The sequence below is a fragment of the Camelus ferus genome, chromosome 10, assembly GCF_009834535.1.
Source record: "Camelus ferus isolate YT-003-E chromosome 10, BCGSAC_Cfer_1.0, whole genome shotgun sequence".
NCBI lineage: Eukaryota > Metazoa > Chordata > Mammalia > Artiodactyla > Camelidae > Camelus > Camelus ferus.
In genome coordinates, this window is record NC_045705.1 from 7,738,411 (window position 1) to 7,754,985 (window position 16,575).

The 16,575-nt window shown below is 40.2% G+C and overlaps 1 long non-coding RNA gene across 1 annotated transcript in view; it reads left to right on the plus strand.

The window, feature by feature from the left end:
• The first annotated feature begins 8,307 nt into the window (after positions 1–8,307).
• LOC116666307 overlaps positions 8,308–16,575 on the plus strand; it is a 67,326-nt gene continuing 59,058 nt past the window's right edge. Inside the window, exons 1-2 of the long non-coding RNA XR_004323072.1 lie at positions 8,308–8,784; positions 12,140–12,200. This is a non-coding gene — a long non-coding RNA (uncharacterized LOC116666307). The remainder of the gene's footprint in view (positions 8,785–12,139; positions 12,201–16,575) is intronic.

The following is a 16,575-nucleotide window of genomic DNA, read 5'->3' on the forward strand; positions in this document are numbered from 1 at the left end:
TGGGAAGGATATAGCTCAATGCATGCTTAACATGCATGAGGTCCTGGGTTCAATCCCTAGTGCCTCCATTTAAAAAAAAAATTTTTTTTAGACTTTACTTAGATTAAGTAACTGAATTAATTTATTACCAACAATTGGTTCACAGGTTATATGGAAAGTTCTCAAGGTAGGGCCACACCGTGAGTCAGCTTTGGGTGGGGGAGATACACAGTACAGGGCAGCGCCACCATCAGAGCACCACACTTTGGAAGGTGGGGAAGAAAGAAAATACAGCAATAAATGGGTGAAGAGCCTCAGAAGTGAGCTGCAGAGGGCCTCCTTCCCGGTCTTGACTTGCTCCCAATTTTGCTACATAATAAAAGCATGTCTTTCATTAAGATAGGCTTGTACTCATGGAAGTTCAGATGAGGTCCAGGGAAAGTCTTAGAACTGAACTGGTAAAACACTGATTAGACTATTCTGACGTCAAAGGAGACAAACTTGTAATTATCCTATTTGTGAAGGGAAGATGGAAAGATTGAGGACTTGGAGACAGAGATGCTAAATGAGCCCTGTTGAAATACAATGGAGGTAAAAATGAGGATATCCTAGTATGTCATTCCACAAAACCAGATCCGGAAATTAAAAGAGTAAAAATGACGATGTAAAATTCCATTACTGGCTTGCATGGAAAGGGAACGAGGCTGTTACTTGCCAGTCTGAAACACTGTTCCAGAGGAGGCATGTGTGTGTCTTTCCAGACTCCTCGCTCTTTAAATGTGGACTGTTGAGAGGACAGGGGAGAACTTTCTGCCCCTCTCCCCAAACCCAACTCAGCAGTCCTGATCTTGTCGACTCTGCTCTACTGTTCATAGTACTCATCACCCAACACGTTATATACTTTCCCTCTTTATTGTATTTCTTATTTATTGTCTGCCTCCCCCACTAGAATATAAGCCCCACAAGGACGTGGATCTTTGTTTATTCCTTAATGCTTCCCAAGCGCCTAAATGAATGCATGGCAACCGTAGGTCTTGAACTACCCATTGCGTGATGAATTCTTTGCCAAATTCCTCCAAGGGACTGAATTGGAGGTAATTATATGAAAAAAAAGAAAAAGAAAAAGTAGTTGTATAGGGGAAAAAAAGGATCCTTTGAAAAGAATAGTGAGTGGATTGTAATAGATTATTCTCAGGGTCTGAATTAGAAAGACAAAACAGTGAAGCTGAAAGCCATTTGGTGATTTGGTTAAGCAAACAGCTTCCCAGGAGGTATTTAACTAAAATGGCTGCAAGAGACTTGGACTTACCAAACAATTTTTCTCTCCTACCCGCTGTGTGCATTATTTTAAGATAAAAATGTCCAGGGGATCTTGACTCCTTCTTCAGGTTATTTAGTCTGCTGTTGTCGGGGAAGGCATTGGTCAGCTGTGCCATGGCTTACCAGACCCAAGGGAGCCCTACGCATCTGGGCCAGTTAGGGCTGCAGGATGGGGAGCGACCATCAGGGGGCTTGCGGTCTTCATTCAGCCGCCGCAGCTGAGGAGGCACAGAAAACTATCTGTGCTCTCCTTCTCTAATCCTGTGATTGTCTTCTCTTCTGGAGACTGGGTTAATGACATAGTGGCTATTTTCGGTTGCTTCTGACTACATAATGTTTGTGTTCCATGTTTTTTCATGCGGTAAATGGAAGCTCATTCTTGGATCCCTGCAGTAAAAAGGAGCACAGCAATAGCAGGCGTTTGTGCAGCAGGGGCCACCAACTTTATTTCAGGAAATCATCACCATGACCCTGCGGAGAGGTGGTGCCGTGTCTATGCTGTTATTTGAAATGACCTGAGGCTCAGAGTTGTCAAGTTCTTTGTCTAAAGATGCACAGCCAGGAAGGTACTTCAGGTGATACTCAGACCCATGGGTCGGAACTCAAACTCCTGGGCACTCTTTACTGCTCAAAAGTTATCCCAGTGCTTACGCAACAATGGCCTGATTGTTAGTCTTGTCATAACTTTCTGCCTAGTTAATTAGAGACTTAAGAAGTACATGAACCCTTGAACTTTAGGGCACAACCCTTTTCAGACCAATTTTTTTTTATTGTTGAAATAAATTTCCAATGCCAAAAAGAAGAAACAGAAACTCTCTCTCCCAGTTTTATTTACTAGTTTCATTTCTCTAAAAGTATACACAAACCTTTGAGATTAATAGCAAGATAAGACCTGAACCAGTCATTTTTTTTCCTATGCTGCAACTGGCATAGCTAGAAATAACATGGAAACTTCTAACCTTTTTTCACCTCACTACCACCAGCCCCTTGTGCCACAAAGGCCAAGAGAATAGGATTATTGTGGGATGAAATCCAACAAGAACCCCTTTTCAAGCTCTGCTTGAGTATTTTTTCCAATAATGTTTTACCATTAGGTAGTTTTTCCTTCCTTTCCTTTCTTCTGTTCTACTTTCTTTTTTTTTTGAAACTAAGGGAGCATAAGCCATTTACTCTTGCTGATGTTAAAACGTGCCTTTTGAAATGTTTTGAAATAGCACCACACAGAGAGTCAACTACTCTGAGAGAAATTATTGAATGTTTTCTAAATTCTGCTGGATGTGCTTATTCTAGCTCTGGTGCAATGCCGATGGCTGCCCTCAGATCTAATCAGATCTAATCCCTGCCTGCCCCTGCTAGAGAGGACTGTTTCCTTTAGGCTGTTTCCCAGGTCCATATGTCAGCTGGCTTCGGGCTCAGTGTGGTGGCAGGGAAGCCCTGCAGGAGATAGGATGGTGAGAGTAATGCAGATGTCAGGGTATTTCTCTTTGTTCATCAATTTCTGGTGGGTACCCCAAGCAGGGCTATATATTTTCCATGGCACTAGCTTGCCATGAAACCAGCCTCTGCTGAGTGACCCTGCCACCTGGTCACTCTGCTTCCTCCCTTTATCTTTCCAGCCCGGGGATGGTTGTGGTTCCCTGATGTTGCTAATATCCGGATTCCCTCTCACCATCCATCTGGCTTCTCAGCATCTTATCACCTGGGTAACCAACTTTCTACATTATGTATCCTCTGCTGTAATTACTTGAAGTAAAATGTGTTTTTCTGGTTACACCCTGACCAGAATAGACATTGATAATCACTTGAAGATTACTGAGACAAGCAACTGCATTACACTGCAGTAGCAGTAAACGTTGACCTCTTGGATGAGGGAATTTGTTTAAAGTCTGCATGAGTTCACATTCACTTTACTGGACTAATAGGGAAACGAATGACCAGTGATTTTCATGTAAATCCACTGTTATTTGTAAGGATGAGCTATCATTTCTCTTTTTTCCCCCAAATTGATATACTTTATTTTTTTGAGAAGTTTTAGGTTCATAGCAAAATTGAGCAGGAAGTAGAATAAGTTCCCCTTACCCCCACCCCAACACACGCCAGTCACTTCTTTTTTATTTTCTCAAATGAAGAAGACATACTAAATAAATAGCAATCCTAGTCTTCTTGTTTTATTTGTGAGGACTAATATTAAGAGGGCAAAACAAATGCAGCTTTCTAGAATTTCACCCAGTAATGTAGCACATAATAGCTACTCGGATGTAGTGAATGCTCTGATGAGAAATACAAGCCATGAATCTCTTCAGCTGAAGGAATTCTGGAAATGGAATATAAGAATGCCCTCTGGGTTGGAGGGAATGGAGAAGGAGGTGGGGCTGAGGGAGAAGGGAGGGCAGTCGGAGACTCCCTTCACAGTTAGGTGGTGGGTGCTGGGGGCGGGGCATGAGGACGGAGACCATATAGATACATGGAGACACAGCAAGGGAGAAGCCAAGCAGGTTAACTCTTGATGAGTGAAACATGTTAGCAACTCCATCACGAGATGTAGAGAGAGGCATTTTGCATAAGAGGACACCTGACATGTGCTGAAGAGAAAGATTGGGAAGTCCATGAAAGATTGGGAAGTCCATGAAGTCCAGATGGGGTAGAAGCCCCATGACCCAAATTCCCTGGGACCAATGGGGCACAGCCTTCACAGCTTGGGAGACCTGAGCAGTCGCATGGAGTAGAGGTGACCTGGCATCTTGAGAGACATTTTAGACATTGTCTCCTTGCTTCTGACATCGTCTTCCTTCCTTCCATAACAATTACTTGTGAGTCTTAAGGCACTGTTCTATTTATGTGACACATAGATAAAACAGACCAGAAAAACCCCCTTGCCTTACAAAGAAAACAGTCAATAAATATAATAAATAAGTCATTTAAAAAATTCGTTCAACATTCAATAAGAATTTGTAATTCAGAAGCTTGCATCTATGTTTTTTTAATGGAGGTAAAATTGGTATATATCATTATGTAAGTTTCAGGTGTATAACATCATAATTGGCATCTTTGTACATCACAAAATTATCACCACCAGTCTAGTTTTCATCCATCATCGTAAGATTGATCCCTTTCACTCATTTTGCTTCCTTCCTTCTGATAGCCACCAATCTGTCCACAGTATCTATGAGTTTGTTTTTGTTTTGTTCTCTTTGTTCATATGTTTTGTTTATTTTTTATTATTGCTTTTTTTAAGATTCTACATATGAGTTAAATCATATGGTATCTGTCTTTCTCTGTGTGGCTTACTTTTGTTAGCATAATACCCTCAAGGTCCATCCATATTGTCACAAATGGCCAGACTGCATTCTTTTATATGGCTGAGTAGTATTACACTGCATATATATACATCTTTTTTTTCCTTTTAATTGAAAGCAGTTGATTTACAATATTGTGTTAATTTCAAGTGTACAGTGAAGTGATTCAGTTTATATATATATATATATGATTATATATATCACATTATTTTCCATTATAGATTATTACAAGATATTGAATATTTTTCCTTATGCTATATAGTAAATCCTTGTTGCTTATCTATTTTACATGTAGCAGTTTGTATCTATTAATCCCATATTCCTAATTTGTCCCTCCCTTCTTTCCTTTCCCCTTTGGTGACCATAAATTTGTTTTCTATGTCTGAGCCTGTTTCTGTTTTGTATATAGATTCATTTGTATTATTTTTTAGATTCCACAAATAAGTGATATCATCTAATATTTGTCTTTCTCTGACTTACTTCACTTAGTATGATAATCTCTAGGTCCATCCATATTGTTGCAAATGGCAATATTTCATTCTTTTTTATGGCTGAGTGATATATATATACACACACACACACATATATATACACCACATCTTTTTTTTTGCAGAAATACTTTTTTTTTATTGAGTTATAGTCAGGTTACAATGTTGTGTCAATTTCTGGTGTACAGCACAATTCTTCACTCATAAATATACATGTATTCATTTTCATATTCTTTTTCACCATGAGCTACTACAAGATATTGAATATATTTCCCTGTGCTATACAGTATAAACTTGTTTATCTATTTTATATATACCAGTCAGTATCTGCAAATCTCGAATGCCCAGTTTATCCCTTCCCACCCCTCTCTCCCCTGGCAACCACTAGTCTGTATTCTGTGTCTGTGAGTCTGTTTCTGTTTCATATATAAGTTCATTTGTCTTCTTTTTTTTTTTTAGATTCCACATATGAGTGATACCATATGGTATTTTTCTTTCTCTTTCTGGCTCACTTCACTTAGAATGACATTCTCCAGGAACATCCGTGTCACTGCAAATGGCATTATGTTGTCATTTTTTATGGTTGAGTAGTATTCCATGACATAAAGATACCACAGCTTCTTTATCTAGTCATCTGTCAATGGACATTTAGGTTGTTTCCATATCTTGGCTATTGCAATAGTGCAGCTATGAACATCGGGGTGCAGGTGTCTTTTAGAATTAGAGTTCCTTCTGGATATATGCCCAAGAATGGGAATGCTGGGTCATATGATAAGTCTATTTTTAGTCTTTTGAAGACTCTCCTTACTGTTTTCCACAGTGGCTGCACCAAAATGCATTCCCACCAACAGTGTTGGAGGCTTCCCTTTTCTCCACACCCTCTCCAGCATTTGTCATTTGTGGACTTTTGTATGATGGCCATTCTGACTGGTGTAAGGTGATACCTCATTGTAGTTTTGATTTGCATTTCTCTGATAATTAGTGATACTGAACATTTTTTTCATGTGCCTATGGGTCATTCATATGTCTTCATTGGAGAATTGCTCCTTTAGGTCTTCTGCCCAGTTTTGGACTGGGTTGTTTGTTATTTTCTTATTAAGTCATATGAGCTGTTTATATATTCTGGAAACCAAGCCCTTGTCAGTTTCATTTTTTGCAGATATTTTCTCCCATTCCGTGTAATATCCTCATCTTGTATTGCTCCGTTAATCATTATAAAGTGTCCTTCTTTGTGGCCTTTGTTTTAAAGTCTATTTTGTTTGAAATCAGAATTGCTACTCCTGCTTTCTTGTCATTTCCATTTTTGTGGAGTATCTTTTTCCATCTTCTCACTCTCAATCTATGTGTGTCCTTCTCCCTAAAGTGGGTCTTTTGTATGTAGCATATTGTAGGTTCTTGTTTTATTATCCAGTCTGCGACTGTATGTCTTTTGATTGGAGCATTTGGTCCACTGACATTTACAGTAATTATTGATAGATGTTTATGGCCATTTTGAACTTAATTTTGCAGTTGACTTGGTATTTCCTCTTTGTTTCATTTTCTTTTCTTTTTGTGGTTTGATAATCTTCCTTTGTATTATCTTGGCTTCTTTTTAGTTTTTGTGACTCTATTGTAAGTTTTTGGCTTGTGGTTACCCTGTTTTGTACATATATTAATCCATTACTATAGCTGTTTGTTTTAAACAGATAGTAATATAAGCTCAAACCCATATTACCAAGAACAACAACAAACAAGAAAGAAAAGAAAAGAAAAGAAACTCTATATTTTCTTGCTCCCCTCTCCCACCCTTAATGATTTAGATGTCTTCCTTTACAATTTCATGTTTATTCTATTTTAATTCATGGTAGTTATCACCTTTCCAATTATGGTTTTCTCCATTCTGTAGCATCCTGCTTCTTTTCTATTTAGAGTAGAACTTTCAATATTTCTTTTAGCATAGATTTAGTGTTGCTAAATTCTTTTTGTTTTCGCTTGTCTGTGAAGTTCTTTATCTCTCCTTCTATCCTAAAGGATAGCCTTGCTGGATAAAGTGTCCTAGGTTGCAGCTTTTTTTCATTCAGGACTTTGATTATATCTTGCCACTCCCTTCTGGCCTGTAGTGTTTGTGTAGAAAAATCACCTAAAAGCCTTATGGGGGTTCCCTTGTAACTAACTCTTTGTTTTTCTCTTACTGCCTTTAGAATCATTATTTATCCTTAACCCTGGCCATCCTGATTATAATATGTCTTGGTGTGGGTCTGTTTGGGTTCTTGTTTGGGACCCTCTGTGCTTCCTGTCCTTGGATATCTGATTCCTTCTTTAGGTTTGGGAAGTTTTCAGTCATTATTTCTTCAAATACCTTTTAAATCCCCTTTGCTTTTTCTTCTCCTTCTGGGACCCTTATTATGCATATGTTGGCATCCTTTATATTATCCCATAGGTCCCTTATATTGTTTTCATTGGTTTTATTTGTTTTCCTCTCAGCTGTTCTGATTAGGTAATTTCTGTTGTCCTGTCTTCTAAGTCACTTATTTGTTTCTCTGCATTATCTAACCTACTTTTTACAGCTTTTAGCTCAGCTCTCACCTCAGCAATGAGTTTTCCAATTTTAATTGGCTTCTCTTTATAGTTTCAATTTCCTTTTTGACATATTCTCTGTCTCTATACACAATCTCCTTTAGTTCCTTTAATACTTTGATTACTGCTTTTTTGAAATCTTGATCTAGTAGACTATCAAGGTCTATTTCATTGATCGTTCCTTCAGGGGATTTCTCTTGTTCTTTTGATTGGGAGAAGTTCCTCTGCTTCTTCGTTTTACTTATATCTCTGGCACTATGGCTTGTGGAGTATCAGTTATCTACTGTGGTCCTGAAGGGGTTTGTTTGTTTGTTTGTTTGTTTATTTAAAGCAGATGCAGACACAAAATAAAAAAAAAGAAATTTAAAAGAAAAAAGATTTGAAAATAGAATATAATCAATAACAGAAGAACAAATCGAACAGAAATAAAAATTGAGTTGAGACAAATTTTTAAAAACTTAAAAGAAGAAAAAATATTTGAGAACAGTAATAATAAACAACAGCAAGAACAAAACAAAGAGAAATAAAAATGAAATTGAGACAAATTAAAAAATAATAAAAATATTTTAAAAGAAAAATTTAAAAGGGATTAAAAATAGAAACAAAGAATTTTTAAAAAGTAAAAATTGAAAAAGTAAAAGAAAAAATAAAAGTAAAGAAAAAAAAAAGAGTGAATGTGTTCCCGTGGAGACTGTGTGCTCTTAATAATTTTGTGCAGAGGTCTTCTGAAGTGTGGGTGGTTGTCAAGTCGTCTTTCCGCGCCTTTTGCCTGCTACCCTGTGGTTAGAGGTGTGGCTGCTGACCTGGTGGCCAGAGCCTGCCCTGACTATGGAACAGGCCTCCTTTTTGTTTTGTGGTTGTCACTGTTCCTGCCCTCACCCTGCTGGGCGAGCTCTGCTCACTGGCTCCAGGGGCTCTCTGGACGCGCCCCTGGTCTGCACGGCTCCCCTTGCCGGTGGGCGGGCGAGTCGCGCCCCCTCCAGGCTGTACAGTGCCGCGCCGCGCTTGCGCACAGTAGGCAGGCGGTGAGCGCCCCCTCCTGACGCTGACGCCGCCGTCAGGCGCCGCACTAATGCACGGTCGGTGGCAGGTCGCTTCCCTGCCCAGTGCAGTTCCCCGCTCCGCACTGGGTCGGCGCTCCACAGGTGAGCTCCATGAAAACGGCCACTCAGCCCTCAGCCCTGCTCTGTGCCTGCACTCTGCTCCTTGCTCCGTGTCTTAGAGGCGCGAGTTCTCAGAGGCACTGGGGCAGAATGTTCCTACCTGCCTGGGGCTGTAAACAAGTCTCAGGCCCGCCTAAGAGGTTGCGGGGCCCCCAGGTGTGGGTTCAGGTTACGACCCCGCCCCCGCCCCCGCCCGGGCGCTGCAGACAGGAGGATGTGGCGGCTGTGGCTGCGCCCCACTGTGCTGCTCCCGAGGACAGGCCGGTAATGGCGCCGCGGGCCTGAGGAGACAAAGGCTCGGCGCCCTTCCCCCCAGGGCACACCAGCAGCGTTGCTTTGCTGTTTTTTTGTTCCCTGTAATTTATGGGCGGCCCAGGCTGTTCTGCTCTGTATCCCCTCCCAGCCACGGCGTGCAGCCCCCTGCAGTCCCCCGGGGCTGCCTCAGTGCAGCCGCCCCGTCCTCCGCCCGGCTCGGGCAGCCTTGCCCTGCCCGCAGCTGCCGGCCCGCGTCTCGGGCTGGGTGTCGCAGGGACCCTCTGTGCCCCTTTACCTTAGTTCTGTTGGTCAAAGGCTGCTCCATGCAGATCCGAGCCTCGGCGGCTCCCCCTCCGTCCCGCTGGCTTCTCCGTTGGAGAGGGGAGACCCCGGCGAGCGAGCGCCAGCCCTCCTTTGCCGCTCCCTCCCCCGGGACCGGTCCCGCACAGTTTTGCTTTTCCTTCTTTCTTTTTCCCTTTTCTCGTACCATATTCGTGGCATCTTTGTCTTTTGAAGAGGGCGATGTTCTGTTGGAGTTCAGCAGGTGCTCTGGTTGGCTGGGTGGCTCCGTGGATGTGAGTCTTGGTGCATTTGTGGGGAAGGGTGAGCTACCAGCGCCCTTCTGCTCCGCCATCTTGGCCCTTCTACCGCATCTTCTTAGACCAGTCATCTGTTGATGGGCACTTGGGTTGTGTCCGTATCTTGGCTATTATAAATAGTACTGCTATGACCATTGGGGTATCTTTACGAATTAGAGTTTTCATCTTTTCTGGATACCACATCTTCTTTATTTATTCATCCATTCAATTAAAAAAAAATGTACCTGAAATGTTTGTTGAGGACAGGCAGGTGTGGAGTGAGCAAGGAGGAGTGTAGCTGACTATGAGTCAGGGATGCTTGTTGAGGACAGGCAGGTGTGGAGTGAGCAAGGAGGAGTGTAGCTGACTATGAGTCAGGGATGCTCAAGGGGATGCTAGAGGATGGAGTGAATTATGAAAGTACAGGTAGCCTGCTGTAAAGTCTCTGGATTTTACTCCTGATGAAATAGAAACCCTTTGCAGGATTTTGAACAGAAGTGTGAAATGATCTGGCACAGGCTTTAACAGGACAACTCTGGTTGCTGTGCTGAGAAGGACTGTAGGAAGTAAGGCAGACCCATGATAATAATCCATATCCAGGGCAATAATACAAGCAAGAATGGTAAGAAGAGTTTGGATTCCGGGTATAATTTTGAAGGTAGAGATGATGGAATTTGTGGAAAGACTCAATGTGGGCTAAGAGGAAGAAAGGAGTAAAAGTGCCTCCAAATTTTGGCTTGCGCAACAAGAAAGATGGAGTTGTTGTGAGCTGAAATGGGGAGTTGGCAGGTGAGCAGGCCTTGTGAACATGTTCAGTTTGAGATGTCTACTATGCGTTCAAGTAGAGATGGAGATTGGGCAGCTGGTTGTGGGGAGTTTTTAGTGTAGAGGAGTTATGAAAAGCTACCAGACAGGCGAGATCACCAGGGAAGCAAGTGTAAACACATAGGAGGGGTCCAAGTGTATTTGGATGTCAGCCCTATGGAAGGGATTATGGGCCTGCCCATGTAAGGCAGGAAAGGTGAAGCCACCAACGAGACGGAGATGAAACCTCATGATGGGCAGGATCAGAAGTGGAGCCATGGTCTCTGGTCCTTTTCCCTGCTCCCTGCCTCAACAGCAGAGGAGGACAGGAAGCAGAAGAGGAGGGGTGAAGAGGGGCGAAGTCATCCACTCTGCTCCTCACCCTCCTCCAAGCTTCTAGAGTCGTGATTTTCAGCTTGTGCCAGGGCAGAGAGAAAGAGGACTTGGGATCAAATTTGAGAATGAAGTCAAATGAACAGCACTCCGTTTCAAAGGGCCAAAATGTGACTGTTTTAATAACTAAAAGGGGCTACAGAGTTATGGACCAGAATGACATACTGGAGGGAGGCTGCTCCCCAGCCTGGAAGATCGGATGGGCTGGAAAATACTGTGGGGTGAGAACACAATTAGTGTCACTTATTAGGGGGAAAAAAACCCTTTAACATTTACAACCTGTGAGAGACGACTCGCAAAACTGGGGCATGTCAGTGTCTGATGCTGTGAGATCTAGGAGAGACAGTGAGAGCTTTAATCTGCTCACCTGTAAAAGAAGTAGGCTGGACAATAGCATATTATTCAAGGTCATTTCCAAATCTCAAATTCCATCACGTGATCTGAAGCACCTGAGAGCAGTGATAGCACACTGGCTGGTGTGAAGCCAACATTTTGCTAAACAGTGATTTTTTTTCCCTTGGAACTACATTTGTGATAACAGGATTTGACCACTTGAGTAAGAGTGAAGCTAAAAGAGCCTTTTGAACCCAGTTATTAAAATACTTTTAAGATTCTGTTTTTAAGGCAACCATTACTGATAATAAGGAGCAGTGTAATTTCTACCCATGTGCATAGTAAGTGTATCAGTGAAATTCCAGTTTATGCAGACACTTCCTCTACTGGTTTTAATGAGAATCTGAAAATAAGAACTAATGTCCTATGTGGAGATAAACACACTGACAGATGTGTGTGAAACAAAGAGTTCCCAACATTGAGGAACATATCCTTCCAACTATGTTTGGGCGTCTTTAAGCCCTCAAACAGCTATCTTCTAGCAAACTTAATGATGGATGTGTTCCAGAAATGATTCCTGTAATTCTTCCACATTAGCGTAGAAATCAGCTTAGGTCGTAGAATGCAAATCAGTGATTTTACTATACAAAATTTATTCTAATTTTCCTCTTGGGAAAAACCTTACAATGGAAACACATTGGTTTTTGAGCATATTTGAGGCCAGTTTTGCAACTGCAAATATACAAATATTGAAACTTAAATAGCAACTGATGGTCACAGCATCTGGGTGACTATGTTGTAAAAGAAGAAAAGCCATCTGACACTGACTCTTGGAATTCATTGCTATTTTGAGCAAAGTTTTTTGAAAACTTAGAGGATCAATAAAATGATCAAAAATAAAATTTTGGGGAAGCTGGTTGTACCATTTCAATGGGAAAAAAGGTGCTTAATAAGACCTTATCTGATCTTGGCAGGTACTGACTGATGGCTTGTACGGGGATTTTCACAGAGATGGAGGGATCCCACACAGAGAAGGTACATCCCAGTCATTTATTTTTTTCATTTGGTAGGAACTGAGGTGAAGTTTTCAATTTTGTCTAAGTAGTAATAAAATAGTAGGCTAAGATACTAATTTCAGTAAAATTAGAAATCATTAAAAAGTATAAATTTAATAATTCTTATCTAGAATATTGAGAAGTTGTGATGGTTGGCCTGTCTTGCATAGTTTTTTAAACTTTATTTCTATATATATATTTTAAAAATTCTAGAAATGCTATTTTCTTTGGAAACAAAACAATGTAAGTACTACAGATTTTATATATGTATAGATTTATATATATATATAATATATTTTGTATTACATTTTATACATATATAGATTTCTATATAATATATTTTGTATTATATGTATTTATATATTTTATATATATATATAGAGAGAGAGAGACAGAGAGACAGAGAGAGAAATATAAAACATGCCACTTATAAATATATGAGCATCTACTATATACAATTTCCTCCTGGAAGTTATGAGATCAATAATAGCTTTACTTACAGATGAAAAAAACTGAGGCTCAGCAAATCTAAGAAACTTGTTTAAAGTCATGCAGCTAGTTAATGACAGATAAGATTAATTTTTAGTCTATTTGAGTTTAATCCCATGCTCTTTTAACTTTGCTGTACCCTCCCCTTTCTGCAAACCTACTAAAGAGGCAACCCAAATCTACAAAAGAAATAAGAGGTGATTATTTCCTTTACAAATGACTGTAGATTTTTTTTTCAGTATTTAAAATACCATTTGCTTTTATATGCAATTCACTGCATAGGGGTTTCAGGAATGAAAGTATTACATACTATGAGACATGTCCTTTAAAATGAATGTAACAGGTATGTTCTGGGTTTCAAAAAATCTTTGTTGCTGTATTGCATGTATATTACTTTCTGACGTCTTGACTAATGTCATGGGTACAATCTTTTGTTGAGAATGGAAATGACACTGAAAGGATCCCATGTACGAGAGGCATCAGGATTGTCATAAACTGTAAAGGTTTCTTAAGGGTCTCTACAGTGTGTCAGGGGCAGGCAAACATACAAAACAACTTCTCTACCATCAAGTCCCAGGAAATAGTGTGGATCAGAGGCAACAATCAGATATTCCTATAGATACAGAGACCACTGTAGAATATTCAGTGGTATATTCTTGTATTTCTAGTGATGTATACACCGTGTTTCCTAAGCCACACTACATAAGAGGTAAAAACAAGAGGGTCAGAATAGCAGTACAAATGTGTTATTTCTTTGGCTCTGCCTGATTCACTCCACTTCTTTGAAGCTGTTACTGACTACTTCTGAGTTATCCTTAGAGAATGTTTCACCGTGACCGACTCAAACACCATCATTTTACTTTTTTCCTAGGGTAGGGTCTGCTGCCAACTTTCCCAATGCCAAAGAGCAGGTGCTACTGCCCAGGGCGCCTGCGTTGTCTCCCTGCTTCCTCCTGATCCCAGATTTTCTCGGTACTAAAGCTATTTTATTGTGCCAAAGCCACCGATGGGGACAGCTTTGGTGCAGAAATCTCATGTTGTGTTCTCCACTGGTCTGTGGAGAATCCCTCTCTCCCTCTTTTGTATCACTCTCCTGGTTTATGTGTAACTCGTTTTCAGGCTTCTCCCATCTTCAGGTAGCAATGAAGCTATGTTAGCATAATGCCCAGAATTTGCTTGCTCCTTTTGCTCTATCTTATTGAACTGCAGTAATTTACTAATCCCCACCCTTGCCTGAATCTCTTAAGTGAGGGAATTAGAGAGCATCTCTGCGCACACAGAAACAGCTCTGTTCAGATTTTTCTACCCACTGAGTCCTCTGTAGATTTGCTTTTCCAGTTCTTCCCTCCATGAAAAGAATGCTTTTAAAATAGAGCCTTTGGGATCAGGAGCCCCAGACATAAGATCTTGGATTCTGAGGCAGCACTGTGTCCCTGTAATAAAACTTCCCATGTTTTCTTAAGCAGCCCTAAGTTAGTGTCTGTCACTTTCAACAAAAGAATCTTGACTGAAACAAGTGTGGAAGGAAGTAGTGGTCTGTTCGTTTCTGAACATAGTTATTTTTTAGTTCTGAATCATTCTAGTTCTTCAGAATTCCCAAGATTATCCGAAAGTCGAATAATTAGTTATATCCAGCAGAGGGAGGCTATCTCAGATTCATGAATGTTGAGGGCTTAACTCATTTTTTCCTGTTGAGATTTGTTGTCAGCATCAATTAATGGAACAGAGTGTTGGGTAATTTCATTTTCCTCTGATATTGCAAAGTTTAACATTCTCGGTCTCACTAATGTATTTATGTTTTATAAACACTTAAATTGAAAAAATATTCTTTTCATAAACAACTCTCAGTGCAGCTGTATTGCAAATATTATGGATTTAACAAAGGTCTTATCAAGTCCTATACACCAGAAGACCTGCAATTTGTTTCCAGGTTCAATCACTTATTTGCTTTAAGACTTTAATTCAGGCATTTAGTATCTCTGAAATTATTTTATCACCTTTAAAACAGACTGATGACATAATGTTATGAAAAGGCAAAGTGTAGGGTAATAATAATAAAAATAGTAAACAAAAAGGCATGGAGAGTGATTATCTCAGTTCCTCTATTGAAGGTAAGTGTGTAACATTTTCTTATTTGAATGTTTTTCATAATACGTTTTGTAAGTGCTCTATGAAATATTTCAAATAGTATTCAAGCTAAAATTGGTAGAGGAACAATGATATATTTGAATGAATATTTTTGGTAATGTACAATATATATTTATGGTTTTATAAGAATGAGATAAAAAATGTATGTCTGTCAGAACCTTCTTTGTAGTCTTTTGAGTGACTGATGCAGGTGGTATCTTCTTTAGGTATACAACCATCAACCTAGCTAAACAGTCGCTAACTCATTCAAATTTTAGGCTGGGGAGAGGAGAGGCAGGGATAAAGTTTAATCCTGTGTTTGCTTCAGGGCTGGTGAAGATATTAATATACCCACTTCTTCAATGGGTGCTAGACCTCATCACCTGAGTTAGATTAAAATCAAGATTAACCAGGCAATGGATTTGGGACTTGGATATATTTGTATGACTTCTGATGATTTTTTTACCCAAGAACATCCTCTTATTCAAAGTTCTGAGTATTGCTTTCTCCTTTCACTCCTGTCCTAACAGCATCTTTTCCAGTGTTATTTTACAGACGCTATTGTATGTTTGCTGAGCCCTTTGGTTCAGTTTCAGCATTCTTGGTAATACTAACACAATACAGCATCACATATCCAGAGTGACTGTGACTAAATTATCTAGTACATTAAAAAAATACTAAAAAAGAGTGCTCCTGTACACTTAATATAATTTAACATGGATTTGTTTCTATCAAGTCAATTAATTTAAATAGAATACACTACTGAACATATTGCACTGTAGCTGCCAGCCTTTATTTTTATTCAGTAGAACTACATGGATTCTTCCAAATTATCAAATATTCTGGATTAATGGGATACAAATTAATGAGATAGTGTCTTCTAGATTTTATGTTCAGTTGTGCTCACCAGTTTTTTCTTTCTCCAACGCATATTCCCTGCTTCCAAAAATAAATTGGATGAAGCTTCCTTTTGCCCTCTGCAAGATAAATTGAGTTTCCTTGTGTGAAAGCAAAGCAACTAGAAAAATAATTTTTTTTCCATTTTGGGCAGCTCTGTTGAGTTATAGCGTCATTGCACAGCAGGCTTTTACAGATAAAGAAGTCAGGTGTGGAGGGACAAGAGTCCTCAAGGAGAAAGAGATATATTGGGAAAGAGAGGGGAAACCATACCAAGCAAGCCTGTGGTTTGTGATCTCCCGGAGAAAAAGGAAGACAGCGTGTGGGAATAGAACGTGCGTGGAGTAAGGGGTCAGACTGTGTGAGGTTTTAGCTAAGACACTGAAAGCAGACTTCAAGCGTGCTCAAAGGCTTATATAATCACACTTCACCTTCACACCAGCTCTGAAGGGTAGGGATTATTATCTAAACTTTACTGGTGAAGAAATTGTAGCTCAGGGAAATGAAACGACGAATAAGGGACAGGATATGGAATTTGATCCCAAGAATTTTGATTCTAAGAGCTCCATTCACCTGCTGCCTACCCCCGCCTTCCATAGGGTCCTCTTTGTCATCAACAGGAAGTGCTTGATGGCTGGGTTAAAAGTCAACCTGTGGCTTTGGGGCGGGTAAAGGATATGATGCTTCTCCCTTTGGAATCTGTCTCAGGACGTTCTACAGACTCTGCCGTCATTAGACTTATAAAATCCTCAGAGCGCAGTCTCTCTCTCTCTGACTATTTGCTGAATGTCACTGCTTCAGATTAGATCAGAAGCTTTCTGAAGACATGCACCAGGTTTGTT